This window comes from Hemiscyllium ocellatum, chromosome 4 (genome assembly GCF_020745735.1).
Source record: "Hemiscyllium ocellatum isolate sHemOce1 chromosome 4, sHemOce1.pat.X.cur, whole genome shotgun sequence".
NCBI classification, from domain to species: Eukaryota; Metazoa; Chordata; class Chondrichthyes; order Orectolobiformes; family Hemiscylliidae; genus Hemiscyllium; species Hemiscyllium ocellatum.
The window spans coordinates 57,814,274-57,827,639 of record NC_083404.1 but is presented as its reverse complement, the minus strand read 5'-3'; the positions used below and the strand labels follow the sequence as shown (position 1 = coordinate 57,827,639).

Here is a 13,366-nt window from a genome sequence, read left to right as displayed (position 1 = left end):
TGGACTCGGCTGCACCTTTCCGCCGGGCCCCTCACCTGTAACTCGGCTGCATTTCCTGCCCTGGTCCCAGGCTCCTATTTCTGCAACTCGACTTCAACCCCCTTCATTCCACTCATCCACCCCCACGTGACCCAATTCCCCTACACCCCTCACTCCCCGATCCCGTCACTCTCACCTAAAAACCTCGACCACCTCATCATCCTCCTTCTCCTCACTCTTGCCCCTACCCCGTCGATGCCCCTCTCTCTCTTCCTCCTGCCCCACTTTGTTCCTCATCCTCCACACCCCACATCACCCTTCGCCTCATCCTTGCCCTGTTTCATCCTTGTCATCTCCCCCTTCAAGTTGACAGTCATACAGCACAAAAACAGACGCTTTATTCCAACCAGTCCACGCTGAACATAATTCCAAACTAAACTAGTCCCATCTGCCTCCTCCTGCCCCATATCCCTCCAAACTTTATCTATTCATTTATCTATACAAACGTTTTTTAAATGTTGTAATTAGACCTGCATCCACTACTTTCTCAGGAAGTTCATTGCACGTGTTCATTCCCTCTGTGTAAAAAATATCTTATTTCTTTTTTCTCTCTCCTCTCACCTTTATAAATGTGATCCCTTGTCTTGAAATCCCCCATCCCAGGGAAAAGACAACTGCCATTAACTCTTATCTATACCTCTCATTATTTTATAAACATCAGATCACCTCTCAAACCCCTAGCTGCAGTGAAAAAGTCCAAGCCTATCCAGCCTTTTTGTTAATGGAGTTTGCTAATGTTTTTAAAATGAGAAGAGATCAACACATACACACCCTCTTCCTTATGTGAAGTAATTTGAAACCCTGACTATTACAACTATTATTCTTGCATATATCTGAGATGTTTCTACATATGTGGGGTTAGTTTCCCTCTGACTGTTGGGGAGCCAATCCCATCAAGATGATTGTCCCTATTTTATTTGTAATTTCTACCATATAGTTTCACTGGATGATCCCTCAGAAATATCCTGTCTAATTAAAGAAGTAATGTTTTCCTTAATAAAAAATGCTACTCCCCTCCTCTTGCCTCTCTTTCTAATTTTCCAATAGCATTTGAAATTTGGAACACTGAGCCCTGTCCATCCCTCAGCCAATTATCTATTGTAGATATGACATCCCAACTCCATGCTTGCAAACATGCCCAGATATCATCAGCCTTACCTGTAAGACCTCTAGCTTTGAAATAAATGCAGTTTAATTCTTCAGAGTTACTTTGTTCTAGAGACAGCTAGGGGTCCAGGTATATTGTTCTTTGAAGTTTGTATCACATGTAGACAGGATGGTTAAGCATGCTTCACTTTATTGCTCAGACCTTTGAAGGTAGGAGTCGAGACATCATCTTGAGGTTGTATAAGACATTGATGAGGCCTCTTATGGAGTACTGTATCCAGTTTTGGCTGCCCTGTTATAGAAAGGATATTACTAAGGTGGTCAGGGTTCAGAAAAGATTTACCAAGATGTTATTGAGAATGGAGAGTTTGAATTATAAGGAGATGTTGGATAAGCTGGGTTTTTTTTACTGGGGTGTAGGAGGTTTATAAAATCTTGAGGCATATAAATAAACCAGTGTCTTTTGCCTAAGATGGGGGATTTCAAGTCTAGGGGACATGTTTTTAAGGTGAAAGGAGAAAAATTTTAAAAAGACATGACTGGCAATGTGTTTTGCACAGAGACTGGTTCATGTTTGGAATGAACTCCAGGGGAAGTAGTGGATAGGGGTACAGTCAGACATTCAGATAAGTACACGAACAAGAAATGTTGGTGTGATATGGGCCAAGCCCAGGCAGGTAGGACTATTTAGTTTGGGATTATGGTTAGCAGGGACTGGTTGGAGTGAATGGTCTGTTTCCATGCTGTATGACTCTGACTATTTTCCAAAACATGCAAATTCCCTCTGGCTTGTGGTTGCTCTTCCCTCTGGTCGACTCTATGGGTTGTTTCAGCAAACAGCTTTTATCCAGCCAGAGCTGCTGAAGGCTCATATTACTCAGTTCATTTTTTTTAACAGCAACTCCACTGTCTTAGGTACAACCGTCACTTATGTTATTCACTTGCATTTCACCATTTTTGAAATCCACAATTTATTAGATTGTATTCACTCTTGACTCACTTTTAGGGATATGCTGTTATCCGTAAATATTTTGGCTTTTGTGTAAATATTTTGACTTTTATCAAAAAAAAGTCACTACCTGGTTACTTGGAGATCTGCAAGGCAGATCCAAGAACATGTGGATAGATGAGATTTCTTTATGCAGAAGAGTTTTTAAAACAAAATTAGGACTTTGTCTATCATTGAGACTAGCTTTGGCTTTGAGTCACTTGAATGTTTCTTGCTGCAGGTGCTTCTCACTGGCTACCAATTTACAGAATGAACCCTTTTTATCACATCGTAGTGGATCCCAGCCAACAATTACCTGTTGATATCTTGCTCTCTCTAGAAACAACAGGTTTGTTTGTGGTGTGGTGGTGTGGGAAGAGGGGTTGATAGTTGCTTTTACAAGCACCATTGTATTGACTTAGTATCCACTTTTTAAACAAGTGTGGAGTCTAGTCCTAAGATAGCAGGAACCTCAAGTTTTTTGATTTGTTTGTGGGATGTGGGTATTGTTGGCAAAGCCAGCATTTATTGCCCATCTTTCAATGCCATTGAGAAGGTAGTGGTAAGCTGCTGCCCCAAATTACTGCAGTCCCTGGAGTTTACGGATAACCACAGTGTTATTAGGGAGGGAGTTCCAGGACTTTGTGTGTTCCACAGTGAAGAGATGGTGATATATTTCAAACTCTGGAAGATGTGTGTCTTGCAAGGAATTATCAGGTGTTCCTAAACATCTGCTGCCCTTATCCTTCTAGATTTGTAAAGATCATTGATTTACAAAGTGTTGTTTAAGGAGCCTTGATGAGTTGCTCCATTGCGTTTTACTGATGGTACACCATGGCTCCCACAGTGCATCAGGAATGAAAGTTGAAAGTAGTACATGGGATGCCAATTAAATGGATGTTTCACCCTAGGCACTGCTGCTCTTCTTGAGTCGTCTTAGGGTCACACTCATGCAGCCAAGTAGAGAGTGTTCCATCACACTTCTGACTTGTAGATGGTGGACAGACTTTGGGGAAGATGGGAAGTAATTAATTTAATACTGGATTCCTAGCTTTTGACCAGCTCTTGTATTTAAATGTCTACTCCTTTTCAAATTTTGGTTAATGTTAATCCAGATTGGGATTAGAGGGGTATTTGGAAATGATAATACCATTTAGTATCAAGAGGCAGTACTGGTGTTGTACCTGTACTGAAACAGCATGGTTGGGGTGTGGCAAGTTCTGGAGTACCTGTCTTCAGTACTGTTATTGGAAGTTGTCAGGGTCAGTAGCTTTTGCAATATCCAATGCCTCCAGCCATTTTTTTGATATCACAAGGAATGATTCAAATCAGTTAAAGACTGGTATCTGAGATGTTGGGGATACCAGGGGGAGGATGAGATGCATCATCCACTCGGTTCTTTTGACTGAAGATGTTTACAAATTCTTCAGCCTTGTCTTTGCTGTGCTGGGCTCCCTCATCATTAGATGGGGATATTTGTAAAGTTGCCTCCTCCTATTAGTTGTTTAGTTGTCCAATGCAATTCATAACTGGATATGGCAGGACAGCAGAGCTCAGGTCTGATCAACTTGTTGTGGGATCATTTAAACCTGTCTATCAGATGCTGCTTCTGCTGTTTGACAAGCAAGTACTCCTGTATTAAAACTCCACAAGTTGACATCTCATTTTCAAGTGTATCTGTCATGACGTCCATGCCTTCTTGTGCTCTTCATTGAACTAGGGTTGATCTTCAAATTAGTAAACCTGATGATCTCACCTTGACCTGACCGTGCACTAATGCTCGCCATTAAGCTAACTTCTGAATTCAGATTTATGAGTGGAATTCAAATGTCCCATTTCCAGTGGTGATATTCAAATATCTGTCTCCAAATCTCCTGGCTCTCTGAATTACTAGCCGAGTGACAATACCATTATGTCACCTCATCCCCAAGACATAATTTCCAATGAAGAAATAAAAAGGAAAGAGGGAAGGGAACAAATCTTTAAATAGCCCTGCAGAAGGTTAATAGAGGGTGATTTGAAACTTTTTGATTCCACTTCTTTGTGTCCATCCTGTTTGATACTGGATTTCTTTTCTCATATTGACACCCCTAAGCAATTTGACTTATTACAACAATAAACTAGCAAACTGTATTTGAAGATAGCAGAATCACTGATACATTACAATGACAGAACAAAACTAGAACATGCTGAAAGCTAGCATGCTTATCTATTTCAGAGCAGACTCCTAACAGCATCCTGTCCATAGGTGGATATCGAAGATCCAAATACTGCAGATGCTGAAAATTGCAATTGAAAACAGGATATGTTAAAAGTAGTCAAAAAATGTGGTGCTGGAAAAGCACAGCCAGTCAGGCAGCATCTGAGGAGCAGGACAGTCGAAGTTTCGAGCATGAGCTCTTCTTCAGGAATCCTGTAGAAGGATGCTCAAAACGTTGACTCTCCTGCTTTTTGGATGCTGCCTGACTGGCTGTGCTTTTCCAGCACCGCACTTTTCGACTGATCTCCAGCATCTGCAGTTCTCGCCTTCTCCTATGTTGAAAATATCCAGGTCATAGAACATCTATAGTCAGAGAAATGTTGTTAGTGTTTCAGGTCAATAATCGTGACTTTTCCTCTCTCTACACGGGTGCTGTCTGGCCTTTTGATTATTTCCAGCATGTTCTGGTTTTACTATGACAATATAAAGTTCATTTTTATTGTTGAGTTAATGTTATTTTTGGAAATTTTTTTTAGCATTAAAAACCAGGTGACCCCAACAAGCAGGGTAAATTTGGAGAAAATCAATAAAAGTTGCTCTTCATTTATACCATAACTGAATGTTTTAAAATGAGTGCAATTCAGCTAAATGCCTGTCCACAGTTGATTATGGATGCCATTCTTATGGAGCTTAACGGTTCTGTTGCACATATAATTGAAGCAGCTTTATTAAGCTGTATTTGCTAAAATATCTTTTCCTTGCAATATGGAGGTAGCACTACAAATAAATTTCTGGCATTGCATATAAAATGGGTTAAATTAGGCAAATAGGCAATAATGCATTTGAGTACCAATTTTGATACAAAAGGTTGGGGTAAAGTAAAATCAGTAGGAGGAAAAGTAACAAATTTTTGTTCAATTCTTTTACTGTAAGCTTCAAGGACAATGTGGTTTGGACAAGAATACCTCTGAAAAATATCCAGTTTAATTGCATATTGAGAATCCTGTCCCAAGTATGCATTGCACTGGAAATGTGATTGTGCATTTTGAGTACTGTTTGTGATCAGGTCACAAATGCATCCTGGTACCTCCTTTTCAAAGCGATGAATAGAAAATATTTTAGTGGTCAAAAAACAGGGATCGATTAGATTCCCTACAGGAAGGAAACAGGCCCTTCGACCCAAGAAGTCCACACTGACCCTCCGAAGAGTAACCCACCCAGACCCATTTCCCCACCCTGAGTAATGCCCATAGTGTTACGTGCAATTTAATATGGCCAATTCACCTGACCTGCACATCTTTTTGGATTGTGAGAAGAAACCCACGCAGACACAGGGAGAATGTGCAAACTCCACACAGACAGTCGCCTGAGGCAGGAATTGAACCGAGGTCCCTGGCGCTGTGAGGCAGCAGTGCTAACTACTGAGCCACTGTGTCACCCAGTTATTGATGATCTACCAAAAATGTCAAGAATGAAAATTGACATATATGATTCTTGGCCAACATTACTAAACTGACGGGTTCATTGTGTCTGTACTGTAATATCAATCACTATAGATTTTGTTTTTGTACTGCTTTTGTTTCCCTCATTCTTGAAACTAATGACTCACAGTGGAGTATGGTTCCATAAATGTTAGTAGCCAGTAAGTGTGTTATTATAGCAGTTCTTTTGTGAGCCCTGTACAGTTAATTTGAGAGAGTGGGCAAGAAAGTAAGGAGGCCAATTCAGCTTAAATGCTTTGATTTAGCAAGCATTGAGTAATGTACCTGAACAGTATTGAATCTTTTCTCTCTTTAGCTCAGGAACCCCCGAGGCCAAATTATGAAGTGTTCTATACCAAGGGTTGTTGGGGTTCATCTTTAGCTGAAAATAAATAATTAAGCATTGGCTATGCGTTGAATGTCAGGCTTTTAATGGTGGCATTTACTCTCAAATAGTGAAACTTAATAGTTCAGTTGGCAGGATGACTGGTTTGCAATGGAGAATGACGTTAACTGCACAGATTCAATTCCCGTACTGGCTAAGGTTACCACAAAGGTGCCAATTTGCCAAACTTGCCCCTTGCCTGAGGTGTGGTGACCCTTAGGTTAAACTCACCATCAGTCATCTCTCTCTGATGAGAGACTGGGACTACGGCAACTTTACCTTTTAGCTTTAATCCAGTTGGACAATGGAGAGTGTTGTGCAGCTTTGTACCCTGACTTCCAAATAGTATTGGTGTAGGTTCAAGAAATGATATTAATTGAATCAAAGTTTTGGGGGTAAATCTTGTAAATAGATAAGATAAATTGCCAATTGGTAAAAACCAAAGTGAGGCTATTTGAAGAATAACGTTGAACCAGAGTATTGAATGGGATGCTAGGGTTAGGGCCACGAATGTTTCTAAGTGATGTTAATGATTTTTAATGTATTCTAGAAACTAAAAGGAGACTACAAAAGATAGTATCTAAAAAGTATGATTGTCAAATTTTTGAGTAGTCTAAGCCAGGGACAGCATTGAAATTGGGAATGTTGTTCCGAAGTTACAGAATAAATCAAGAATAAAATGTGTGAATTGATAGTGCATAGCCAAATTCCATTTATTTTGAATAGGTGTAAAGTACTGCACATAGGAAGGAAAACTGGACAAGGCATGTATTCTATTAAGATAGGTATGAATAAAATTGAACAGGATTCAGCAATGCTAACAGAGTCTGGACCTGCATAATCTGAAGAATGGGATAGATTACGTCATTTCCAAGGTATATGAAGCTCGAGTAAACCTTGCCTTGTGTACTGTGTTCAGATCTATTCACACAGCCATAGGTGCTGGCAACAGTGCAGAGAAGGTCTTCAAGGCCTAGTTTGTGTCAATGGTTTAAATAATAAGAAAAGAGTAATGGCAAGTTTTGAGCTTGAATGGAAGTGTTTGAGATTTGATGATTCAGACATTTGCAGGATGATAAAATGGGAAAGGTAAATCTGAAAACTATTTTCAATTGTAAAATGTAGAACGTGACGCTAATTTTATCTTGTCAAAAGCAAAGAGAGTATTAGTATTTGGAAGTTATTTTAATCAAAGATTGGAAGCAAATGAAGTGAATTTGCAGATAGAGTTGTGGAGGAAAAACTCCCTGGAATTATTTAAGAAACAGCTGGGTACTAGAATAGGAAGACTTTAAGATCTCTTCAAATGTATGTCCTAAATTGAGGTGAATTGTCATTCTCATCCATAATGATTTTGTTAAATTCTATTCTTGACTGGGAAAATCATCAAACTGTTTCCAGATCTAAAACAGTACATTTCTGTAGTTGGCTTTTGAATGTATTACAATTGAGCATTGTAGATAGCTGTTTGGCTTTGGGGCAATAATGTTATTGTGACATTAAAGTTGGTTCCTCCAGAAACTATAAAACAGAACCCATGCAGGTAGGAGATAGGGCATTCTTTACAATGGTTAAGTCGATTCTTTGATTCTAAGGGGTAAGGTATTGGTTATTTGTTTTTGCTACTGCTACAGAAATATCACTACAACTCATATAGAACCAAGTTCTTGACATAATGAGCAGTGATGTATGGATTTAGATTATGGATTTCCCTGCATTAAGCTTCTATGTCACTCATTTGGATGACAGCTAGTAAAATTCAGACTCATGTTCAGGGAACGATGTGTGTCACTAAATATCAGATATTTTTCTTGTCAGTTTTGTCAATATATGTTGAAGAGTTAGAATTTTTGCCTTAGATGGCCTATAATACTTTTGTAAAAAATTGGGGTCGAATTTTGTCTCCTAAAAGTGCTTAATTTTATTAGGTTCTCTTCATATTATTTTGCTTTCTGTGAGGCCCAGTTCAGCAAGGCAGAGGAGAATATTGGTGGAGGGGAACTGGTTAGTTCCTGAAGAAGGGTTATACCTGAAACATCATCTTCTCCACCTCCTGATGCTGCCTGGTTTGCTATTTTCTTCCAGCCTCCTGCTTGTTTACCGTTACACTAGCACAGCCTTAGTTTTCCTTGTGGTTCAGTGAGAATGGCAGTTGTCATGGCTGAGTGATTAAGAAGTTGGACCTGAAATGCAATGGGGTTTCCCTTCAGGCTTGAAATGTAATCTTGGATCTAAGTCTTGCAACAGACAAATTTATGGTGGAGCAGGCTCGACAGCCTGAATGATCTATTCCTATGTTCCTAAAGTAAGTTGTAGAGTAGGAGTATAATCAATGCTAATTACAGGAGCTCATCTCAGTAAGGGTATTGCATCAACTTCTCCCCCGCATTCATTAATGTCTGCTGTTCATTGTTGCCCAATGATCTGGTTTGGAAATGTATGTGTGGTATCCTTTGGATTGATCTTAGCTCTGAAACATCCTGTATTAAAAGTATTCGAGCTCCGTTCCAGTAAAAAGATCTCAAATGAAGTATTGAAGGATATCTGGAGCTTTCAAAACTGAATTTCTACAATGAGTAATACCTTTAACGGAAGAGAGGGACATTGGTGAAATTAAAAATCGGCTCCAAAATGTTCCTTGATGGGTAACCCAGCAACGAAGTGTGGTGCTTAGAGTGGAGATTTGATTTCTTACAATACTGAGGGAGGAGAGGTGTTGATGCAACCTTGCTTCAATAGTGTCAGTTGAATTGATGCATGTAGCAAGCTAATTTGTAGATAGCTGTTTGGCTTTGGGACAATAATGTTATAGTGACATTGAAGTTGGTTCCTCCAGAAACTATAAAACGTAACCCATGCAGGTGGGAGATAGGGCATTCTTTACAATGGTTAAGTTGATTCTTTGATTCTAAGGGGTAAGGTATTGGTTATCTGTTTTTGCTACTGCTACAGAAATATTGCTACGACTCATATAGAACCAGGTTCTTGGCATAATGAGCAGTGATGTGCAGTTGACCTGAGCATATTAGATTGTATAGAAACAGTCTGTTCACATAAATCAGCGTCTCTATTCTTTGCACCGTATTTGATTATGGATTTCCCTGCATTAAGCCTCTATGTTACTCATTGGGATGACAGCTAGTAAAATTCAGACTCATGTTCAGGGAACGACATGTGTCACTGAATATCAGATATTTTTCTCGTCAGTTTTGTCAATATATGTTGAAGAGTAGGAATTTTTGCCTTAGATGGCCTATAATACTTTTGTAAAAAAAATTGAGGTAGAAGTTTTACGGGGTTACGGGATCTCAGACTGGAATTATGATTGGAAATGCATCAATAACATGAATATCACAACTGAGGTATGCATGTCTTTAATAGAAGAGAGCTAGAAACCATATTGTTATAAATTAATAAAGAATTACTGGGTTTTTACACTCAGTATTTAAATGTTTGATATAACAAGAGTTCAACAGAACCTTTTCTCCTATTGAACCTGCATGTGGTATAACATTGTCTGAAATCACTGATGCACTCTAATGATTGACATAATAACTATTAATCCTTTTAATATGTTTGTCTTTATTTATACATGTATTGCATTAATATATCAACAAGGATTGGCTTTTTCTGCCATGATCTATCTGCACATACCGATCGATTTATGTTTTAGATCTGCTCAATATCACTCATCCACTCCAATAGCTCCTTATAACCCCAGTGCCAACTCATGCCAATTCACCCATTACCTGTTGACCTTACAGCCTTAAGGGTAGATAATTGTGTCATGGTACTGTCATTGTAGTAGTAATCCTGAACTCCAGGCTAAATGTTCTGCGATATCAGTTTGAAACTCACCATGATAGTAAAATTTAATTCGGTAAGTATTTGGAATAAAGCAACCATGTAACCTTACCAATCGTTGTAAAAATCTAGCTAGTTCACTAATGTACTTCCTCGATGGAAATCTGCTATCCTTACTTGGTCTGGACTACAGCAATGTGGTGGATTCTTAATTGTCCTTTGGGGAATTAAAGATGGATAATAAATGCTGGAAAATAAAAGATGGATGATAAACACCCATATCCCATCGACATTTTAAAAAAGCCAAATCACCCACTATCCAACAAAGCTCTCAATATCTATTATGGACTTTCTAATTTAAGAAAGGATGCTTGCATCTTGGAAGCCCATTCAAAACTTGTAAATCCACCCAAAGTATTTAATCCCTTGATCAATATGATATTAATAACACCACATCAAAGACAACTAAACCTTTAATAACATTTTTAATCTGAGTCGTAGTGAATTTAGAACCACCTACAGGGATAAACCTCTATATTGTGGAAAGTGACCAAGTATTAATAATGATGTCATTATATAACACTTACAGTTATAATAGCTATTCTTGACATCAGTGTAAGACTGGATTTGCTTTTTTTTTACTCATGTTGACAGAATTTTGTTTTAGTTTTTAAAGGGATGGATGTTGAAGTAGCTTCACAGGTTGACATTTTTCACCTCCGTGACATAGAGTGCTTCCTAATTTTTAAGGGGAGGAGGATTTAGATGACTTTGCATGTAGATAGTCTAGAGACCTTCTCCACATTTCAAGAGCTTTTACTGTAAAAAAAAAGTTGTCAGTCTCACATCATGTAATGGTCCTTGCTGTTGTAAAAATGTGATCTGTTTGAACACTGCACTGAACTCACGTCGCCTCTGGTTTTTGCCGACGACCTTAAACCTATCCCTCTCGTGATCTTTCAGGCACTGGAAATGGTTTATTTTTATTTACTCCAGTTAAATCCTTGATATATTAGTTTGCTCTCAACACGGTTCCTGAGGTTTGACCATTGATGGATATTAAGTGAGTTGTCTTTTAAAACAATTCATGGGATATGGGTGTTGCTGGCTATGCCAGCATTTGTTGCCCATCCCTAATTGCCCACAGGGTAGCTAAGAGTCCGACACCCATATCAAATATCTCCTTAGCTATTGCTGTTTGAAGAAGAATAGACACAAGGTTTATTCATTAATTGAATTCAGATTCCATCAGCTGCTGTCATGGAATTTGAGCTTGTGCCCCTGAGTCAAGACCTTTAGATTACTGGTTCAGTGGCATTACCACCAAATCACTTGCCTAATTTAGCATGTATTGTCTGTCTTCATGCTTCTAACAACACATAGAGCCTCACACTGTTACAGCACTAATTTTATCTGCCACGTAACCATTCATTTCACCAGACAATCTATGTCCTCTTGAAGCCAATTACTTCCCCCCCCCCCACCAATGTTAACTAGACTTGCAGGTCTTGTCTCACCTGCATATTCTCAAGAGTTCAGTGCTACCGTGGGCAATACCTTCATTATCTAGACCTTTGGGACAGTTAGCTGTGAGTAATCGAGGAGAAAAGTCCTAATGCTATTTACAAACTACTCTTTTAGTTTTAAACAGTTTCCTTTATTTGACTTATGCTAGCTGGAGACAGGTAGCTGTAGGCAGGCTAAAGGCTATTTGCCTGGGTGGGATGTCATGTGATGAATCTCCAAAAGTGTATCAGCTTGAGATAGCTACCCTCTGTTATAGCATGATATGTTTTACCAATGCTCTTCCATTGTCTCTTGCCTGGATTTTCCTTTAATGCCACTTTTATATGGTTAGCTGCCTTGATATTGCAAAAATGCAACTTGGAAATCTAAATATCCATGTGAAATTGCCAAGTTCTTGCCAGAGCTTAATGTTGTGTTGTCAGCTCTCACTCATGGGAACATCTATTACTGGGGCAAATGTCATGATTTGGAAGTGCCAGCGTTGGATTGGGATGGACAAAGTTTAAAAAATAAATCACACAACACCAGGTTATAGTCCAACAGGTTTATTTGGAGGCACTAGGGGAGTTGCTTCTTCATCAGGTGGTTGTCTCTTCAGAAAGCAGTGAAAGTTGCCTATGCAAGAAGTGAAGAAGCAGCACTTCAAGAGCGAGTGCCTCCAAATAAACCTGTTGGACTATAACCTGGTGTTTTGTGACTTTTAACTTGTAATTACACATGCACATTTATTCCATGTCACTATTCAGCAGTATATTCAGCAGGCAAAGAGGAATAATACAGCCTAGCTTAATGGAAAATGATTAAAAGCATAGCACAACAAAGCTTTCTGAAAACCTGCCCTTCACCATTATATCAGCTTCAATCAATGTTCTCCTTTACATCTTAAGGAGTTAACAGTTGATTAATACTAATTATTTTTCCAATGGTTCATGGCTTAGCATTATTGAGCTAAGAGGAATGGTTGGATGTAGGGTTCCTTTCATGTTGTGCTGAGTCAGCTGATCTGAGCTGTGAGTTGGGAGGGGAATTATGAGATTTGTAGGAGTGGTATCACTGATTCATGCAATTGAGTCAGGAAGGGCAAATCGCCCAACCTTTGGAGAAGGGGTTTTCCAGTGGGCTTCGGGAGCCAATGTCAGGACTAAACAGGGCTCCTGAGTATGCATTTTTGTTTTCCTGGTGGCTGGCCTCCTAATGGCTGGCTGCACGTTCACTGTGCTGTTCAGCATTGCAGGCAGCTTCCTGTTGCTACAGGCCCAATGCAAGGGCAACACGACAGTCCAACTGAGAGTGGTGGCTGTTGCTAAGGTAGAAGGAGACTGGAAGGGAAGCTCCATTTTGAGGTAACAAGCATAGGGAATGTTGGGGAATATCTGTGCAGAGAAAACCAGGAGAAAAAAAGGGGGGGGATGCGTTGGGGTGTAGGTTTGCTCGCTGAGCTGTAGGTTTGATATCTAGACATTCCATTACCTGGCTAGGTAACACCATCAGTGGCGACCTCCAAGTGAAGTGAAGCTGTTGTCTCCTGCTTTTTATTTATATCTTTCTCCTGGATGGGGTTCCTGGGGTTTGTGCTGATGTCATTTCCTGTTTGTTTTCTGAGGTGTTGATAGAAGGCATCTAGATCTATGTGCTTGTTTATGGCGTTGTGGTTGGAGTGCCAGGCCTCTAGGAATTCTCTGGAATGTCTTTGCTTATGAAGGGCTGCTTATGAAGCCCTTCCTGATGAAGGGCTTATGCTCGAAACGTCGAATTTCCTGTTCCTTGGATGTTGCCTGACCTGCTGCGCTTTTCCAGCAACACATTTTCAGCATGTCTTTGCTTAGCCTGTCCCA

At 39.6% G+C, this 13,366-nt stretch overlaps 1 protein-coding gene across 2 annotated transcripts in view; it reads left to right on the top strand.

The window, feature by feature from the left end:
- grhl2b (grainyhead-like transcription factor 2b) overlaps window positions 1-13,366 on the top strand; it is a 153,088-nt gene that overhangs the window by 846 nt on the left and 138,876 nt on the right. The gene's annotated exons all lie outside the window — the stretch shown is intronic.